Genomic DNA, 22,005 nt, shown 5'->3' with positions numbered 1-22,005 from the left:
TTGTCAAAGGTTAAGTTGGACATCAACAAGTCGAGCGTGGCTACTTCTGGCCAACACTGGTGCACAGTACTCAGCTATGGAGTACACGAGGGCCATCACTGATGGACGTAGCACTGATACTGATGCTCCCTGGTAGAGCTGTGACATGTTTGCCAAATTTTGGTGTGATCACATCCAGGGGTGTAGTTCAGCCACAGCTCTAGTTAAACAGTGAGTAAGGCACCTTTTTTCGGTCAAGCGTACGTTTAAAAAAAAAAAAAACAAGACTTTTTCAAATGGAATAAAACAAGTATCAACCAGCGCTGCCATTACTCCTCCTTTGCTATAAGCATAAGGAACTGCAGGCAGCTTGTTCAGATGTTTTCCATTAGCTGAAAATGGAAAATATAGTTAATAAAACCACAACTTGAAAAAATTCCCCAAATTAATTGCAGTGGAGGGTCCTACTGCAGTGCGTTATGGCAACTGCTCCAAATCAAAGAGAAAGATTGCAAATCTTGGATTCTGGCTTTGCTGGGCGTGGAATGCCATCTCCTGGCCTTTTTCAGAGCTAAGAAGCCTTCAGCCTGCTATTCATAAGTGAAAATATATGGGGATCAGTTGCTTCTCTTCCAGGGACAAACCCATGGAAGAGAAGAAAAGAACTTACAGAAGTCCACGTGGTCAACTCCACAGTGTTCTTTCCTTTGGAAGGAGGGGTTAACAGACCCACAAAGAGGCATAGCCTCTTATGTATACACAGTGCTAGGATCCACAGGGAATCCTGATCCAACTAGACAGATCTTGGAACATCTATGCTTCTTCCAGGGTTTGCTCAGTTCTGGCAGCATGACTGATTTAGTAGCTATACGGCCTTTAGTTTGCCAACCCACTACAGTGTTGTTCTGAAACATGCAAAGAACATTAACTTCCAAGAGCACATGTAAATTTGCAGTTTCTTTTGAGAGGCATAATATCCAAAGGGGGCCAGGGTCGCATGCTCCTTTATAGGCCCTCCTCCACTTCTTCCACACTTCCTGGACCAAATTTTGTATAAATAGCAGGCATTTGTTCTCCTTCACTCAGCCAAGGAGAGCTTTTGGCTCTAGGAATCCAAAGGATGCAGTAAATCCTGGTGAACATGTCCCTTCCCTTGTGGAAGATTATCAAGCATTATTCATAGTAACAGCTAGTGCAAAATTAGTTTGAAAACATAATACTGACTGACTTTGAACAGGCTTACAGCCTTGTCAAAGACAACTATGCACGCTACAAGCAGAGCCACATGGAGTTCTGGGCATAGATTTGCAATGCCTTCTTATAGTGATACAAAACAGCTGATTTAAGAATCCCCACACGGAACATGGAGAACTAGACAATCCACGCTAGTTTAAGGGCCTGACCCAGCTCCCATTGAAGTTAATGGCTAAGGACCAGATTTCCAAAGGTATCTAGACACCCAAAGATGCAGATAAGCACTAATGTGCTTTTTAAATCCCCCCATTTCCTTTCCTCATTCCATAAGCATTCCTTATGTTTTATCAGGATTAAGCCTCAGCCATCTTGCCATTCTACAAGCTCATTGTCCACTGACCCCAATATCTGCTGAGCACAGCTGGAGGCAGGGAGCTGCAAAGGAGCATTTCTCCTATCTTGGCCCTGGGGTTGCTCTAAAGTGTGCCAGCTGTCCATGTAACTCCTCCAGAGTTACCCCCTCATAGCCTGGGACAGTCCTAAACCACCCCATCTCAGTTTCCTTCTCTCCAGGGCTCCTTAAGAACGCCACACAATTCAGGGTATTCAAAAAACAAGATTCCCTTTCTGAAGTCTGATTTATTAAGTCCTTACACAGTTTCAAGTGGCCCTCCCGTTATTCTCATCTCGTTCCACCCAGACTGGCAACAAAGTCTTTCCAAACAAATGAGACTCAAACCAAAATCTTTTTAATAGTTCTTCCTCCACAGCATTTTTGCTGGAATGTAGTCTTCCCGCGTCCCTCCAAGCTCAGAGATCAGATCACACCACAAGGAAACAGAGTTCCCCTACCAGGTCTCCTACAGGAACACACTTGTTCTTGTTAGGCGGTGGTGGTGCTGCTACCATCCCCTATTCCTCCCCAGGCCTCTTCCTATCTACCCTGGAAGCCTGAGTGAGTCATATGACCTGTCAGTCACATCACATGCCCCTCATTTTCCCAATCTGGGGAGGAGAGTTGGCTGTGTCACAGGTGGGGCTGAGACTCATCTCCTTTTAAAGGGCCAACAGCCATTTGACAGGCTAGCTGGGAACTACCAAAGTGCAACAGGCACTCTGCATTCCCCTTCATTACAAACACTTTTATTTTTTTTAACATTTCCCACAGTTGCTTCCAATCATGTAGCTCCACTGGTGCTACTGATAGTGGGAGCACTAGTGTAGAGCAGACACCAGTGTTTTCATGGCTGTGCAATTTAACTCTGTGCATAGCAGTTGTAGATGACATTGTGGTAAAAACACTGCTGACCTGTCTCCTGCTGTTGCTGCAAGACTTGGAGCTGTATGGGTGGTAGCAAGGGAAGGAAGGTTTAAAGGAAGAAAGTCTGATGTGGGCAAGCCTTTCTCTATCAGAATTGTTGTACATAGACTTGGGATTGGTTTACACATGTAACCGTATGAACTTCTGGCTTTGGTTTACTAAGGAAGGATGGGCCAGAGGTTAGAGTGCTAGTTTGAAACTACAGAGACCTGGGATTCAAGTCTCTGTTGTGCTCCAGACTTCTTTTGGGACCCTGGGCAAGTCATTTAGCCTCTCTGCACCTCAGTGTCCCATTTGTAAAATGTGGATAATAGCACTCCCCTACTACACAGGGCATTGTGAGGATAAATACATTAAAGATAATGACGTGTTCAGATGCTCTGGTAATAGGGGGCAGGTAAGTACCAAAGATAGATAGATTTCTCTTACACTGAAGTAAAATGTGGGTTATTCAGTTTGGACACTAACAGTTTATACATTTTAAAAGTGCAATCAAGGAGAAACAAAGCATTTACAATCATGACAATGTAGTAAATGTAACTACAAATAGCAACCAGTGATGTATCATGCAACTCACTTGGACCATGTGAAAGGCTTCTAGAAATGGAAAAAAATCTTTTTTTACAGTGATGCTTGTTGCCCTTTAAAAAACAGCCAGATGAGACTCTTTCTACCCATAGGGTTCTCATGCACTGACAGCTACATTAACCTTTGCTGATAAGCGCTTCTCTTTCTTGTAAAATCAGCTAGTGAGTCCATAATTCTTCCAGACTTTAAAATGGTTACTATCAAATCAAGATGTACTAAATGCAAAACCAAACTACTCATGCCTTACAGTTACTATTTGTTTTGTTAGTGCTACACTGAGATTACTTTAGATGTTGGTATATGATGATGGCTAGGCTTCTGTCCATTTTAGCTAATATTGCAGAATACATCTGAATGCATGAAATGCAGCCATTTGTTACTGTGACTGTCTAGGCATTTATACCATGCTCATCGTTATGTTGTCTGCACAGCGAACAACTTATCAGAGCACAAGTAATACAATATATGCTTTGATTATTTTATATTATGTCTATTGGTTTTAAAACAATGCTACAAAATTACTCACACACCATTCCCCTTCCCATGATGTCTCCCTATCTATCTCATATCCTTCTTGTTTGCAAATATGTGATTTCCTTTATATGAGAGAGAAATTCCTCCCTTATAAGAGGAATTCTTCTTTTTTCCCCATAAATGCAGTAAATGAGATGCTCATATGAAGCTATTTCTGCCATCTTATAGTATCAAGCTTTTAAAATTGGGATAGAGGCGATTTTCCACCTTCTCAGGATCAAGCTCTGTACACAACCAAGGGCAATTTAAAAGACTTTGTAGCCTAATTAAAACAGATGGCAAATATAATTTTGATGCAGTCAGTGGTTTCTGATTCCATAATATCTCTATAACATTTATAATAGTTGACCAGACATTTCTAATATTAGGACATTGTCAAATAATGTATGTCAAGCTACCATGCTGGCTATTCACTATCAAAATACATCCTTGTTCAGGAGACCAGATGCAGGAATCCACTATGTGATTGGTATCGTTTAAGTTGTTGTAAATATATTTTAGACTCATGAACAGATTTTATAATCTAACCCAATATATTTTATCACTGTCTCTCATTTAGGGCCCTGCTCCTGCTAATGGGTTCGGCTTTAAACTTGTATTCCCATCCTTCTTTGTGAGGCTGAAATGCACAAGTCAAATAAGAGAGCACAAGTAACATAAATATATTGAGAGAAGGGTACAATTTTTATACTGAAAGAGCAATAGGAAATTACTTCGTGGCAAGCAGAAATGCAAACAACCTGAAGTTACGTGAAATCCTGATTGCTGATCACTTCCCAAGTTAAATCTGTTCCACAAGGAGGCGAAGGTAACTGGCAAACCTTGAGACAAACAATCTGTCTGCACTGTTATATCTAAGGGTATACAGCCTATAATATTAATATTATACAGTCTTCAAGGGGGCCAGGATTTCACCCTGGATGATTCTCTCTCTGAGCCAAGCAGTGAAAGTTGTAGCATGCTTTACAGACCAAGGACATAATCACTGCACCACACCCATCTCTCCACTAGAGCTTGTGCCGCCTCATCCTTGTCCTGAGGGTCCCAACCCAAATGAGATCCTCCACCTGACAACCAGACGTATCGTGGGGAAAATGCTAAGCTCCATAGGCCCTCCAAAGAGAAGTATTGGGATAGATCTATAGCATCCCCTCCCCTCAAAATACATGATGAAAAGTGATGATAAATTACCCATGGCAGTGCGTTACAGATATCCCACTACATCATAAGGAGCCTCTTTCCTAGTGGGATTTAGTGGTCCGTAGCAGACACCCACTAATATCCCATTTTACACTTTATGGACATTGATCCACAGGCATTCCCGATCATTGTCTATTGAGTTATCAGTGACTGAGAAACAGGTAATGCCATTGTTGAGACAGAGTGCCATTCCCCCCTCCTTTTGCCTGTTCGATCCTTCCTAAATAGGTTATAACCATTGATTTTAACATTCCAGTTATGCAACTCGTCCCACCAGATTTCAGTAATACCAACTAGCTTGAATTTATGCTCATAAATGAGCAATTCCAATTCCTCTTGTTTGTTACCCAGGCTCCAAGCACTGGTGTACAGGCAGTTAAAGAATTTCTTGTCTTCATGTCCTTTGATTCCTTGATTAATTTTGTTTCAAGCATCTTGATTCTATGCTCAATGAGGCCTCATATCCTCCCTCTTTTTATTCTCCCCTTTTGTTATTAGTTTAATGCCCACTTGACTACTCTAGCCAGCCTGTCCCTGAACAGATTGGTTCCCCTTCTGCTGAGGTGGGAGGCCATCCAAACTATACAGTCCCTCTCCCCATAGAAAGTGGACCCAATGTTCCACAACACCCAAACCCTCCACCACTTACCTAGCCAGGGGTTCACTTCTAGAACCTTCTGCCTTCTGTCTTCCTTTGCTCGCAGGGCAGGAAGGATCTCAGAGAATTTGGATGTCCCCAGACATGTGGAGGATTTCAGAGCATCCTTGTGGAAAGGCAACACTTGGGGGGGGCAACAAGGGCCACATGCTCCTCCCCAGACGCCTGGGGGAGGCACATTCAGCAGGGAACCGCAGCAGTTCAAAGGAGCAGAACACGGGGCTGCCATTCCCAGGAGCTAGCGCCCCGGGCTGGCAGCGCCTCCGACGCGGCTGTACCGGTACCGCCCCAGCCCTGCCCCCAGCACTTCCACGCAGCTGCATTTCTTGGGGTCTGTTCTGCCCCGCCTGGAGGACAGGGCTGTGGATGGTACAGCTATGCCGGAGGAGCTGCTGGCATGGGGTCGCCCGGCATTCTGCTCCTTTTGCCTGAAATCGGTATCCAGCGCAGCTGGAGGACAGAGCCCCCGCCCAGGTAACATGAGATGGGGAGGGAACAGGAAGAACGCGGGGGCCCCAGGCTGGGGACGGGGAGGAGTCACGTTGGGGGTAATGTGGGGGGTCATGTGCCCTGCCTTTTGCTGGTGCCCCCCTTTGTGTCCTCCCACGAGTCGCCTATTCTGATGTCAAACAGGGTCGCAGGGCCCATGGTGGAAGGAGATTAGCTAGACATGAGGCTGTAATGGGGCAAAGCAGCAACAACCTCACTAGAGGGCCTGCAGGGGCCTAGCACAGCCCAGAGTATTGGCAACGCTAGCCAGGGAGGGAGCACAGGCAGAAAACGGGGAGACATCCCCTCAGCAGCTCCCGATGGAAAGCTACCCTTCCCTGGGGTAATCGCTACTGTCACCAAATGCCTTCTCCAGAGCCTAAATCCCCCTTTGGAGTTCAGCAGGCCTAGATGGGACAATGTCCACCTCCCCATGTCAGTCAGGTTGAATCTAGCCCAGTGGTTCTCAAATGATGCTCTGTGGACTGCTGGCATGTCATGCGTTATTGGGCCCCCCTTTTTTCCAGGTGCTTCTGCTCCTTTTAGTGCAAGCCTCATACTGCATTAAAGCAAGGGTTCTCCAACAGGGGGTTGGGACCCCTCATGGGGTCGCAAAGTTATTACATAGGGAGCCGTGAGCTGCCAGCCTCCACCGCAAACCCCGCTTCGCTTCCAGCATTTATAATGGTGTTAAATATAAAGAAAGTGTTTTTAATTTATAAGGGGGGGATCACACTCAGAGGCTTGCTTTGTGAAAGGAATCACCAGTACAAAAGTTTGTCAACCACTGCATTAAAGGAAGCTACAAATATATACATTCTTTCTTAACGTTATTTTTTCATGTAAGGAATCATTGTGGTTATCATTGGAGTGTTGCGCCGTCTCGAGGAAAGATGATCATCCATAAGTCTCTCCATTACTAGATAGTCCACAGGATGAGGCAATTTGAAAGCCCTTGATCTAGTCCAAAATACATTAAGCTAAACTGAAGGATCTTTTGTCTCCGATGTTGAGTCTTTGCCCCACATTCGGGGACTAGGAAGCTGAGAGGTCATGGTCATTTGGATTGCAAACTGTTTGGGGCATGGACCATCTTTTCTTTATATGTGTGTACAGCACCTTGCACAGTGGGAACCTGATCCCTCATTATGGTTCCTAGATGCTACTGCAGCACAAATAAATATTGGTAACAATTGCAGTGTGTGGGAAAAGGATCAAAGAAAGAAACGGCTAAAGAAATGTCTCACCTGAGCAAACCCCTGCCATTGCAGGGGCCTTGGGCATTGGTGGCACCTTGATCTCTCCTTTTTTCTGCCTGTGGCTCATGACAGCTTAGTCACCTGAGAGCTAAAATGCTTTAATTTAACTGAAGTTATTGAGCTGAACACAGGGATATCTGGGTGGAATTTAATGATCTTTGATACCAGAAGGTCAGACTATGATCTAAAGGCCTTCTGGCCTTAAACTATACGACAGCTCTGTGAAATTTTAAATAAATGCTCCTTAAGGACCTTAATTCTGAAAAGCCTTTGCAATGGGTGTGCAGTGAAATGCATACAATAATGCAACCTCTAGGTTGTACCAGCTCATGCGGAATGCCAGAGGAGTGCAGAGCTGTACCCCTGGTAAGTGCTAAACAGAACACTGATTAGTCCGATTGGGATGCCACTGGGCGGAATGGAAAATGCAATACACATTGCACATTTTCACACAGTGAAAGAGGGCACAGAGCTGTCCCGCCAGTCTGGCTGGCAGCTCTACCAGTTCACATAGCGGAGTCATGAGTTCAGAGGCAATTAGTATTTCCTATCCCTGGGCCAGCAGAGACTGGGAGCATCAGAAAATGCCCACACCAGCTTACTCAGAATTGGATTTTTATTCCCGTTTTACATTGTGGAAGATAGAGAATGACATTGGATCCCTTAGTGTAACCAGCAGTGAAAGAAAATGATTAATTAAACAAAAAGGACCATGACAACTGACAAAGCAGCAGGTCTTCCATGACTCCCTGAAACAGAGGACATGTAATGCTGCTGCTGCTGCCACCATCCACAGACGCCCCAAGCCTTCCTCGCAGAAGCTTACTTATGAAGTTGCAGCACACAGAAGCAGTAGAGAGCAACATGCTGGCACATGGAGTAAAATGTGGTCGACAAGATAACAGACGCACAATTCAAAAGACTAATGGTCTTTTTACATTGCAGATACAATTATGGCACAAGAGATTCAGCCACTACACAGTTCCAGCTGGTAGTGTGGATAGGACCTTATCTGTGGGCATCTAAGGGCACATTGAGACTACAAAATTACGTTGACATACAACCGCCGCAGTTATTACACTGCTTTTGCGTGTCCACACTATGCTCCTTGTGTCAGCGGTGCATGTCCTCACCTGGAGCACTTGTACTGATTGTACCGTCACTGTGAGGCATTGTGGGACGGCTTTTGAAAGCCATAATAGTTGATGTAAGCAACGCAGTGCCTACACTGACACTGCGTCGACCTCATTACGTCGACATTGACTCTCACCGAGGTGGAGTTAAGTCGGCATAGCAGGGCATTTATGTCGACGGGAGCAAAATTTTAGTTTGGATGCTTACATAGTTAGGTCAGGATAAGCTGCCTTGCATCAACCTAGTTCTGTAATGTAGACCAGGCCTAATGCTTTTTCCTAATCTACCTATCTAGGCATTAATAGACTACCCAATCATTGGTGCATCCACATTCAAAGTCCTCTTGACACCAACATACCCCTTTGCATGAGATCAGGCAGGCTAGCATAAACCAATCAAATCCCTTCTGAAGATCCACTTCCTTTCCCAAGAAGTGAATCAATCATAGAAACTGAAAAGAATCTGAGCGATTCCATCCTCTTGGTTTCCTAGAACATCCTGTCTGCTCTGTATCTGTCTTTCTTAGACTGTAAGCTCTTCCAAGCAGGGTCTGATTTCTATTTTGTATCTTGTACAGCTCTGAGCACATTATTTGTTAAGCACTGACAGATAAATCACCATCATTGTTGTTGTTTTGCTTTTTGAGTTGTTTCTTATTTTATCTGAATTGTCTTGTCCATCTGAAATAAAAACAACAATAAGAGAAAAATATCACTTCTATTTCTCTACTTTAGCAGAAACATCTGGCTAATGTGTTTATCCCACAGTCTCAACCACATATAAAATTAATCAAAACATTAAAAAAGGCCCAAATTGTCAGAACAATCTAACAATGTGTGAATTCACCTATCTGAAATCAGAGACTATCCAAATTTTAGGCACATTGATAGAATAAAAAACCATGTCCAAAAGGATCATATTTTTAAAGTCCATGGGAGCTATGCATGTGTAGTATGTAGCCACTTATTTCAGTGCCTAAATATTGACTGGGGCACCCAAGTTTGGAAATTTTGACTGATATATTCATTTCTGCCAATTTGTATCACTCAGATGTTATTTGTACAGTTTTGGGAAATAAACTGATAAAGCCTCTACTAATTATTTTGGTAAGTAGAATTATTAATATTCCAAGAAACTCTAAGATCTAAAAGACTTTCTAATTTATTATATCTAGGTTTTTTGATGAGTAGCCATGAGGGATACTTTCAAACATCAATAGAGATGGAATGCACTATTAAATACAGATGAATACAAGGAAGAATGACGATTGAATTACATTTGTATGTGTAACCATAAAATGGTCTGATATTATTTAATTTTAAGCAAAGATTATATATCACTCCAAAACAAAAGATTATGATCTATGGCTCTGTTTCAAAGTGGTGCACAGAATGTAAAATAGAGACACGGCCTAGATCTTTGGCTGTGGCTGAAGAGCACATAGCTACAGGTTGGGAGGTAAGGAGAAGAGGAAGAGCACAGGTAATATGAAACAATGTTTTTCACTCCATTGATTTTGAGCCAGCCTGAGGGCTGAGTTAATGTATGCTGGCTCCAATGACTCCAAGGGTCTGTTATGACAGCTGGAGATTTCTGAGGCATAGGACATCCCTAATCACACCTCCTTTCCTGCAATTATGCCCCTATGATCTATGCCACCAGAGAATCTGTCTACACCGGGGTCATTCTCCAAAGACCAGTTACACTGGCTTTGGGACTGTTTGCTCAGGTGCAGTGTCATGAAGTGGCCTAATGCAGTTAAGCGTTGGGACCTAGGGATTTTATATACATGGCTTGTAAATGTAGAAAGCTTGCAATGTTTTGGTCAAAAGTTTTCAAGCATATGTAAGCTTTGTTAGCTGTGTTTGGTTTATTTAATTCATATGTTTGCATTTTAAATAGTTTAAAAGATGTTATATTAAACAGACATAGTGAAAATGGATGGGAGTGCATTCTCAGTAGCAAGAACTTGTGCAATGAGACATTGGATAAAAGAAACTGGACCTTTAAAGTCAGAATAGATTAAGAATATGAATGCATGTATCCCATGAGAATTTATTACCAACTCAGAGGACATCCAGAGACCTTCAAAAAGAAACAGGGCCCAGATTTGAGTTCAGATATCATATCATTTCAATTGTAAATATACTGTTTATTATAGTGTTTATAGTGTAGCTGTGTAATATTTTTTATCTGATTTACTCAATTACCAACATTGTTTTATATTTATACAAAAGGGATTATATGACATGGTTGCCTGTCATAGCAGGGGACTGGACTTGATGACTCAGAGGTCCCCTTCAGATCTATGTTCTTATGTTGTTAGACATAAGTATGCTTTATAAGGAATTATAAACTGGATTATAAACTAAATTAACTTTTACCACTCAGGAAAGGGATCTTGGAGTCATTGTGGATAGTTCTCTGAAAACATCCACTCAATGTGCAGCGGCAGTCAAAAAAGCAAACAGAACGTTGGGAATCATTAGGAAAGGATAGATAATAAGACAGAAAATATCATATTACCTCTGTAGATCTATGGTAGGCCCACATCTTGGATATTGCATGGAGATGTGGTCACCCCATCTCAAAAGATATATTGGAACTGGAAAAGTTACAGAAAAGGGCAACAAAAATGATGAGGAGTATGGAACAGCTTCCATATGAGGAGAGATTAGTAAGACTTAGACTTTTCAGCTTGGAAAAGAGACAGCTAAGGAGGGATATGATAGAGGTCCATAAAATCATGACTGGTGTGAAGAAATTAAATAAGGAAGTATTATTTACTCCTTCTCATAACGCAAAACTAGGGGTCACCAAATGAAATTAATAGGCAGCAGGTTTAAAACAAACAAAAGGAAGTATTTCTTTACACAGTGCACAGTCAACCTATGGAACTCTTTGCCAGAGGATGTTGTGAAGGCCAAGACTATAATAGTGTTCAAAAAAGAACTAGATAAATTCATGGAGGATAGGTCCATCAGTGGCTATTAGCCGGGATGGTGTTCCTAACCTCTGTTTGCCAGAAGCTGGGAATGGGTGAAAGGAGATGGATCACTTGATGATTGTGTATTCTTTTCATTCCCTCTGAAGCACATGGCATTGGCCACTGTCAGAAAACAGGATACTGGGCTAGATAGACCTTTGGTCTGACCCAGTATGGCCATTCTTATGTTCTTATGAGTACTATGTCCAGTTCTGGGCACCACATTTCAGGAAGGATGTGGACAAATTGGAGAAAGTACAGAGGAGATCAGCAAAAATGATTAAAGGTCTAGAAAACATGGCCTATGGGGAAAGATTGAAAAATTGGGTTTGTTTAGTTTGGAGAAGAGAAGATTGAAGGGGACATGATATCAGTCTTTAAGTAAAAGGTTTCAGAGTAACAGCCGTGTTAGTCTGTATTCGCAAAAAGAAAAGGAGTACTTGTGGCACCTTAGAGACTAACCAATTTATTTGAGCATGAGCTTTCGTGAGCTACAGCTCACTTCATGGATGATGAAGTGAGCTGTAGCTCACGAAAGCTCATGCTCAAATAAATTGGTTCGTCTCTAAGGTGCCACAAGTACTCCTTTTCTTTTTAAGTAAAAGGTTATTATAAAGAGGATGGTGATAAATTGTTCTCCTTATCCACTGAGGACAGAACAGGAAGTAATGGGTTTAAATTGCAGCAAAGGCAGTTTAGGTTGGACATTAGGAAAAACTTCCTAACTGTCAGGGTAGTTAAGCACTGGAACAAATTACCTAGGGAGGTTGTGGAATCTCCATCATTGGAGGTTTTTAATAACAGGTTAGACAAACACCTGTCAGAGATGGTCTAGATAATACCTAGTCCTGCCTCAGTGCAGGAGACTGGACTAGATCACCTACTAAGGTCCCTTCCAGTCCTACATTTCTATGTTTCTATAATTCTATGTGTTATTTAAGTAAATCAAAATCACATAGTTCTGATTATATTACATGGTTACTTCATTTCCTGAAGAGTCATTGGTAAGGGACTTTGTCAAAGGCTTTCTGAAGAAAATCTAAGTATACTATATTCTCTGGATCACCCTTATCCATGTGCTTGTTAACTTTCTCACAAAATTTGCAATTAAAAAAAATCTGCAGTGGAGATCTGCAGTTTAAAACAAACTAACTAATAAACAAAAATTTGAAACTTTTCTATTGATCTTAAGTTTTACATTGTTATTTTTTACAAAATCTGAACTTGAGGCCAAGTTTGACCTGAGAGTGACCCAGTAACTTTTAGTTTAGGAAGCTGTTTTCCAACAATAGTAGAAAATTTGCATCTTGTAGAGTTCAAGAAAGTCTAGAAGACTGCGCTGCAAGTCTCATAAAACATAAAATAACCTGTGTCCTTTTCATTTCACAGACTTTCAACCCATATTTCCCTCCCATAAAAGTGATACTTCCTTTGCCAACTTGTTAGCCTGAGCTAGTCACCATATGTTATGATGATTAAGCTTTAACAACTCCTTATGAATAAGAATTATGATGTTAGTCACACATTAAATGGATGAAAGAAAGGTTCTATAAATGGTCACTGTCTCCATTGCTCTTTGATCTTTCTGTAGCATGGCCAACATGTCTCCCTTTATGTTCCAGAACAGGGTGATTTAAAAGTTGCCTTTGAGCAGTTCAGCATTAGTCTTGCATTAGACAGGAGATATTCCCACTACAGCCGTGTGTGAGATTTGATGTCAACCTTTATATCATAAATTGCTTTCATCCAGCTCAGGGCAGCAGGCTTTTAAATATCATCCATCAACTCTGTGTGCCACCTGTGAGACATTGTTTTCAGCAATTCTTCAGAAAAGAATGACCACTGTTATGTGCTAGGGTGACAGAAGAAGACTGATGTGAAAGCTGGATTTCACTTGATGAATTATGCTACTAAAGTAACATGTGGACAGGCAAAGTCTAATGAAAACTAATGGCTTCATTAGTTGTCCAAACTTTTTGTACATTAACTATCTGTGTTGTATGTCAGGTTCACAGTTCAAAGTTAAAAAGCTTTGTAAGTAAGGGTTTGAAAGTGTCAAGCAATCAGCACTTACCAGGATCAGGCCTATATCTAGCAATAATGCTACTGCTACATAATAATGTATTTCATCTATATAGTGCTATTCCTCCAAAGGATCTGAAAGCACTTATCTAGCTATAATAAATATCACTTCACCCACCATTGAAATTAAGACACATCTGGGTTGGAATGTAGAATGCTATGAGTAATAGAAGTGTCTTACTCCTATATGCTACTTTTTAACTGAAAATGACATTAGCACCATACTTAGGGCCTAAACTCCCATTGACCCCAGGGGGCTTTGGATCAGGCCCTTAGTGCTGAATTTGTTAAAAAAGTGTGTATGGCCTGAGGGATTTAACCTATTTTGAAAATCAACCTATTAGTTTAATTTTCAAATATCTGTAATGGTGTGTGCTGGAGCGCAGATTCATAATGGGCTCATTTTTAACCTGCGCTTTCTCCATCGGTTTGTTGTATCTACCTGTTGTCTTCTTCTGACTTATACCATATCTTGTAAACTGTTTGTGGGCAGGGGCCGTCTTTTTATAGTTTGCTTAGAACAATGGAGCTGGGGTCTTTGGGCACCAACACAGTACAAATAAATAACAATAATAATAATAGTGATTGTAGGAAGTTAGTGACAAGTGCTGGTTTGACAGCCCTCGAGGCTGAAATCCTCTGTTTTTCCTAAGAACAGTTATTGCATGGATAGTGCCAGGACAGGTTTCTCCCCTGGCTGTGTGCCCCAACCCTGACCTGAAAAGACACTTCCTCTCTCACAGGGGCGATAGAGTAATTAATCTACCTCCAAGACTATTCAATCATTGTCTTCTTGGATGAGATTGCTAATTGGGGTTCTCATTGTGATGATGTTGACACCTGTCCACCAGGAAACTGACTGAGGACACCAACTCATTTCATATTGCCACATAACAGCTGTCAAATGGTAATGACTTTCAGTCACTGCCAACCTTGCCTGGGTTTGAACCAGTAACTTAGACACAAAAGACTCCTCTCTTATTAGGACCAATCCCCTGAGCCATCCAGTTCCCCAGCAGCAGATGTCTCATATGTGAGTGTCAAAACGGAGGCAATTGTGTCTAAAAATATGGGCTGAATAAATGTTTCTAAAGTATTAGTCCTAAAGCATTAAAAGTATGATATTGCACCCGTTTGACACAGCAACACTCCTATTGATTTTGGTGGATGCAGCACTTTAATATGTGGCACCATAAATCCAGAAGGTTATGATTCAAAACACTAAAATGCAAGTGAAATACTGGCTTTACACACCTCTGCGTAGACAATCTCTAAAGCCATTCTGGCTGCTTAATGCTGTTCTAGCTTTCATGCAGTCAAAGAGGTACCTTTGTTTATGTCTCTTAAACACATATCATCCACCTGGGTTTCACTAAACAATTACACAATGTATTTCCCAATGGAAAGGTCGCTTAGCTTATTTATTATATTAAGCTCTTTAAGGAGGGCCAGTCAATGTAGTTGGGAAAGAGATACTGGGGCAAATTATCTGCTGATGGGCAAAATTCTATTAAAGTCAGTAGAGCTGCTCCCACAGAGATTTTGGCTCACCTTGTTTCCCATGAGGCTCTGTCAGCGAGGCTAAAATGACACAGACGCTGCCATCTAATGTAACTGATAAATACAGTATTGCAAAATAATCAGCTTCTGAGAAGATACGTAACAGGAATGAAATGCCAGCAGCCAAGGACAGCTTGGTTTGGCACCTATTCATCAGGAGCCCGATCCTGCTAACACTTACAGTTGTACAGGCTAGTCCTAGGAGTTTTTTGCAGGAATAGGGTCTAAGAAAGCATGCTACTGAAATAGAAATAGCAATAAATCATTACCTGGGAAGAGTATATGTGCTCTTGAAAAAAGAATCCCCCAAATAACTGGTGAGTCTTCAGAGCTCTGCTGATTAGAGAAAAGCCAATTGCAGCAAGTCTCACTGCCAATTTAGCACCTGCAGCATAGGAAACTGTATTGCCAAACAGGATGCTTTTCTGCTCTGTGGAACTGCTTGATAAGTGACAACACCCCAAGTTCTTGCCCTTGGTAGATAGGCTTTTGTAGGAGGCTGGTTTATATAGGGCAGCCAGTCATTTATTGGAGTCCCCGTGGCAGTAAAATGTTTGAATGAAAGAACCTCCTCCCGCGCTGCAAGAAGCTTTTCCAGTTGGTCAGCTCAGGAGAGTTAAAAGAAGAATAAAAGTGCAATTGTTTGCAGGATGGGGGTGGGGGAAACCAATTTATAACACTGTTTTAAACAGCTTAGCTCCTCTTTGCCACCAGTTACTCTGAGTGCAGGCTGTCCATATGGAATATATTTTCTCTAGTGTTGTAAGCCAGATTCTGATCTAATTTGCACTGTTGTAAATCTGAGATAATTCCATTGAAGTCAGAAAAAAGGTGTAACTGGCCCTGTATCCTAAAGCGTGAAAAGACTCTTCACGGTGTGTGTTATTATTACTGTTATTATTTGCTTTGTAGTCTCATCTAGGACCCCAATCATAGATCAGGACCTCCCTGTACTTGGCACTGTACAAACACAGGAAGAAAAGGAAAAAAAAAAAAAAGATGGTCCCTGCCATGATTAGTTCATCTCTCTGGCATACCAAACTTACACAGAGAATGTATCACTTTGTGTCACCTGCTTGAACCATGTAACAACACCAACAGTAAGCCTATTGTACAGTAAACTGCATTATCTGCCATTTATCCAGTGAAGTATTGCTGATACTTTAACCACAAGATATTGAGCAGACAGTAAGGAGATTAATGCCCCTCCTGGTTTTACAGATGCTGCAAAGAAACCTGCACTAAGGCTCACTCTCAATAAGCATTCCTCTCAATAAGCATGGCCCTGTGTGCATTGGGATCAATGCAGATTCCCTAATCAAGGCCTCAGTCTCTATGTGAAGAAGTCCTTCCAGGCCACTTATAGATTCACAAACTGAGGAGAGGTGATTTCTCTCGAGCACAGAAGATTGAACAAAACAGTAAAATGGAAGAGTAAGGACAATTCTAAAACATTATCAGAAATAGTAACACATTAATGGCTAGACTGGGACTTGGGATACCTGTATCATGGGTCCAGGTATTCAAAAGCAAGCATGTGCAGCACATCCATTTACTCCGTCTCCCTACCTCACCAGCAGGTAACGGTGGGGGGGAAAGGGAGGAAATCAGTAGCATCTTGACTCCACTCCTCCAACTCACCCATCATTGCATCTGAACCGGCACGGGGGTGGGAGGCTCATAATTTGTGACTGGTGTAGATTACTCTGCAATATTTTCTTTGAATTTCACTTCTTTGGGTTCTAATTTCATAATTACTGCTGTGTAATGGTATATTTAATAGTTGCAGAAATGAGTGTTGCATTTAGTTCTAAAAGGGATTATTTCTGGTCTCATTCTATCTCTTGTGGGAGTGGGTTCCATAGGCCAAGCCAGCTCCTGGGGCAGTTCTGTCTCCCCTATTCATGACTCTCTCCCTAGTGATCCAAGAGTTTCATAGTTTGAGTGGAACACAGTTGTTGTGGAAGCTCATGGTCACGAAGGGAGAAGTGATCTCTTCTCAGGTAGCTAGGACCAGTCCCTTGAAGGACTTTGACTAGCTGGCCAGAGACCTTGAACTGTACTCTGGACTCTGCAGAGAGCCAATGCAGACACCCAGAGTTCTATGGAGGGTGTGTTCATGTGGACTTGTGTTGCTAAGCAGACAGGTGTTTAGTACCAAGAAGGTTTTCCCGGGTATGTAGCTTCATTCCTAGATATAATGATTGGAAATAATCAAGCCTGGAGTTCAGGAATGCGTGGCTCATTGTGGGTGATTCTGGGCTGGATAGGATGAAGCAGACTCTTTTGGCCAGTTGCACATTAGTGGATGTTTTGCTGCATGGATATTTGGACCTCCAACTACAATGAGGAGTCCAAAAGCTGTCCCTGCTCTCCAGGCACAGTGCTGGGCTTGATGTGTCTCCACAATGCCTCCTAAAGGGCTGGACGCCACAGGGCCTTAAAAAAGGCAAATTATTCAGTACAGAAACGACTTACATTTTTCTGCTGGTGTAAATCAGTGAAACTTCATTAATGACACAACACTACACTGATTTACACCAGATAAGGCTCTGGCCCATAGGGTTTTTTACCTCTGGGTAATTTGTTTGAAGCTGGCTCAGTTTAGTAGCAGTCCGGTTCTGCCAATCAATAGTGACCTATAGGCCACAAGTGCATGGTGGTAAATGTATAACAGGTTGTTTGTGTCAGTCCACATAAACATCTTGCTAGGCAAGTGTTCAGAACACAAAAACAATTCTCACAGTTGGCACTAACTGGCATCCTTGCTGGCATTCCCAGCAGAGAGACAAAGGACTGAATGGGCATGGGGACTGAACTGCTTACCATCCTGGATTGCTACCTACTTGTGTCTGAGTTGGGGCACACTGTTATGGGAAAGCCTGCACGGCTGCTGGCTTTACCTAACTTGTTTTGTGCCAAGAGGACTTTGGAACCTTTCATGAGCATTAAATTCACTTTTAATTAGGGGGAGGAGGAGAATACATTAAATATATTCAAATTCACAGCCGTGGCTGATCGATTAAGCTTGTTAAAATTCTGCACAACATCAAAATAAAAGCCTACAGCATGGTTTAAAGTAGTGTCTATGGAGAGGAAATCTAATTGTATCCAAAATGTAAATTCTGCTAAGCTTGAAGTATGTCTGCTCTGCAAATGAAAGGGAGAGACTTACAATAAGATCACAAACACAGGAATCTTTGCTGCACTGACTGTTCAGTGCTAGAACAAGTCATGAAGCTGACAGATTCTCTCCCAGCTGCTAAAACTATCATAACCCTAAGGCAATTAAATCCACCCATTCAGAGTTTTACTTGCATGGCAACAATCAAATTGCTACAGATAATAATGTAAGAATAAGACATGGCCACTGTTTGGAGCAGAGCATTTGAACCTTCTTTAGAAAACAATACAACAGAAAATGGGTGATGAATACAAAAGCAAGGCAAAGGAACTTGCTATCTTAAGGACAAAACACAAGCCAACCTGGCATTGTTCTAAACCAGAGAGCGAGACAAGCTGTGCCAAACTGAATCATGCAAATGAGAGGCATGCAGGAAATTTAATAAAATGCATTGCCAGGCTAAAGAACAGAAGCTCTACTAACAACAGTCACATTGAACCTTGCAGTAACAAACCTATTACCCAAATGCCACCTGGGGCTTCCCTTGGCTCAAATGGTGAAAGAGTGGAATTCGTTCTCCAATTTGTATTCAAACAGCATCGCTCTTTGTAACTGTATCCAAGTCCTATTGTGAGTTTGAGTCATGCAGACACTATAGAAGATTTAACACAATCACCTGAAAACTAAGAATTGCTTGCTGTGGCTGCTGAACATAAATCAAGTGAGGTAGATTTACTTAGTCAAGTAACTTAGTACATTTATACTAGAAAGGAGGCCTAAAATGAGCCATTCTAGCAATGTTCCGGTTTAAACTCTCTCTGTCTACTTACTGTGCCCTTGAGAGCAGCAGACAGCATGTTGACATTTATGAGGCTTCCATTCCCCTGATACCTCTCAATTCTGCTGAGGCCCAAATGTCAGCCACAATGAGGGTCAAAGATCTAAAATGAGGGACATGAAGCAAAGAATAGTACAAGAAGCTTTAAATGATATGGGATTAGTTTATTTAGCATTAACAAGAAAACATGAGCTGGAACTGCTATATTCTGATCTGAATTTCAAACACGATACTCTGGAGGTGTTCAGATCTGAGAATCCTGATTCAGCTTATTATAAACATTGGGACCAGTTACAAAATTTGAATCTAGCTTAGAATTCTGGATGTCTTAGCATGTCTTAGAATTCTGAATGTCTTTGATTCAACCCCATTTGTCTATAACCTCAGCTTCATGATTCAACATATTTTAACATGATTTAACCTACTCGAAGAGTATTATCAATAGTAGTTACCAATGGTTCACTGTCGAACTGGAAGGACATATCTAGTGGGGTCTTGCAGGGGACTGTTCTGGGTCTAGTAATAGTCCACATTTTAATTCATGACTTGGATAATGAAGTGAAGAGTATGATTATAAAAACTGAGGATGGCACCAGGCTGGGAGGTTTGCAAGGACTTTGGAGGACAGGATTAGAATTCACAAGGACCCTGACAAATTGGAGAATTAGTCTGAAATTAACAAGATGAAATTCAATACAGACAAGTGCAAAAAATACACTTAGGAAGGAAAAATCAAATGCAAAAATACACAATGGGAAATAGCTGGCTAGGTGGTAGTATTGGTGAAAAGAATCTGGGATTTACAGTGGATCACAAATTTAATATGAGTCACCAATTTGATGCAGTTGCGAAAAAGGCTAATATCATTCTGGGCTGTATAAAGACAGTGTTGTATGTAAAACACAGGAGGTAACTGTCCCACTCAACTTGGTCCAGGTGAAGTCTCAGCTGGAGTACTGTGTCCAGTGTGGAACGTCATACTTTAAGAAAGATGAGGATAAACTGGAGGGAATCCAGAGGAGAACAACAAATATGATAAAGGTTTAGAAAACCTGATCTATGAGGAATGGTTAAAAAAACTGCGTGTTTTTAGTCTTGAAAAAAGAAGACTGAGGGGAAACTTGATAACTGTTTTCAAATATGTGAAGGGCTGTTATAAAACGGACGGTGATCACTTGTTCTCCAGGTCCAGTGGAGGTAGGACAAGAAGTAACCTGCTAAATCTTCAGCAAGGGAGACTTAGGTTACATATTAGGAAAAACTTTCTAACTACAAGGACAGTTAAGTACTGGAATAGGCTTCCAAGGGAGGTTGTGGAATCCCCATCATTAGAGATTTTAAAGAACAGGTTACACAAGCATCGGTCAGGGATAGTCTACGTTTACTTGATCCTGCCTCAGTGTTGGGGGCTGAACTAGAGGACCTCTAAAGGTCCCTTCTAGCCATACATTTCTATGATTCTTTGATTTCTGATGTCAATAATTATCAGGAATGAAAAGCAGGAAATACTCTAAGGCAAGGTTTCAGAGTGGTAGCTGTGTTAGTCTGTATCAGCAGAAAGAACGAGGAGTACTTGTGGCACCTTAGAGACTAGCTAAAGCTCACTCATGGGCTTTAGCCCACGAAAGGTTATGCTCAAATAAATTTGTTAGTCTCTAAGATGCCACAAGTACTCCTCGTTCTAAGGCAAGGGTGACAGTAAATTTGGGTCTTACATGAGGGGCATCTCTGTTAATGAGGTCACAGTTGAGAGGTATGTGGCCCCTCTTAAAAAGTGGGATGCTATTATATTTGAATCTCCTCAAAACAGAAGAGCCAGCAGGGTGAGAATAAATACTGAGAGTATATGTGTCTGTAAGACAATGACATATGGAAACAACTCTGTTATTTTTCAATTCCTGTATTAAGTTTTGTCCTGTGTTTTTATTCCACTGATATCAGTCTGGAGCCATGCATGATAATAACTATTTCTTATATAACACTTGTTATCAGTATATCTCGAAGTGCTTCCCGTTCTTTTAATGTATTTATTGTCACAACATCCGTGAAGGAGGGAGGCATTATTATCCTTATTTTACAGATAGCAAACAGAGGCACAGAGAGGTTAAGTGATTTGCTCAAGGTCAAACAGGAAGAGTGCAAAACTGGGACATGGCACAACTGAACCTGGGACTCCCTGGGCTCAGCCAGTGCCCTACCCACTGGAACATCCTTTCCCTCTGGAGTCTTTATCTATAATGACTTCTGATGGTGAAGCACAGGGAGAGATGCAGGCAAAGGCACATAGAGGGTGATTCTTGTATGTGGCTTGATCACACACCTAGTAAAGCCAATGGCAAATGGTAAATCCATTGACTTGGATGGTGCCAGATCAGGCATTGTGAGCTGTGTGGGCCCTGTCTTGTGAAGTACTGAGTGAATCTAAATGCCTTAATCTCCCACAGAAATCAATGAGAGCTGAGTGCTCACTCCTCACAGGATACATTCAGCCCCTTGCAGAATAGTACCCTGAGGTGTTACACATGCAGCATGGACCAGATCATTTCCTCAGATACCTCCAGCCCCCTGCTGTGATTTATGCATGTATCTAAGGACAGGGTTTGGCCTCAAAGGCACGATGATGTCATGGCAACTAAAGGAGTGAAGCTTTGTGATCGCCTCAGAGCACTGAGATGTAGGTAAACCTTATTTGTCATTTATTATACATATTTGATGCATCACATAAGATTTTAAGAGAACATTTAAAAATTAAAGTGATATTAACAATGTCCCTTTAGTCCCCTGTTAGGTTAGACAGTATTATAAATATGTGTAGAAGAGATGTAAACCTTCATGTTTCTGGGCATAAGCCAACCAGTAACAGATGGTGGGTAAGAAGAAACTCACCCTTTAGGCAGGTTTCTTACACAGTCTTCATAAGAATCTGGTACAGGCCACTGTCAGATACAGGAGGGTCTGATCCAGTCTGGCTACTTCTATATTCCTCTTTTTTGCTGATTTCTTGTAAATTCTGTAAGAGGAAAAATATTTTTAGTTTTGTTTAAACACTTGATTTCAAG

At 41.7% G+C, this 22,005-nt stretch overlaps 1 long non-coding RNA gene across 1 annotated transcript; it reads right to left on the bottom strand.

Annotated features, from left to right (window-relative positions):
• Positions 1-7,820: 7,820 nt before the first annotated feature.
• Positions 7,821-15,518, bottom strand: LOC125639050 (uncharacterized). Its single transcript, XR_007357365.2, has 3 exons — positions 15,254-15,518; positions 10,883-10,961; positions 7,821-9,036 (listed from the first exon to the last, which is right to left on the bottom strand). It is a non-coding gene; the product is annotated as an uncharacterized LOC125639050 (long non-coding RNA).
• Positions 15,519-22,005: the final 6,487 nt, after the last annotated feature.

Source organism: Caretta caretta, chromosome 6 (assembly GCF_965140235.1).
Source record: "Caretta caretta isolate rCarCar2 chromosome 6, rCarCar1.hap1, whole genome shotgun sequence".
Lineage (NCBI taxonomy): Eukaryota > Metazoa > Chordata > Testudines > Cheloniidae > Caretta > Caretta caretta.
The sequence above is the reverse complement of the archived record's forward strand: the minus strand, read 5'-3'. Positions and strand labels throughout refer to the sequence as shown.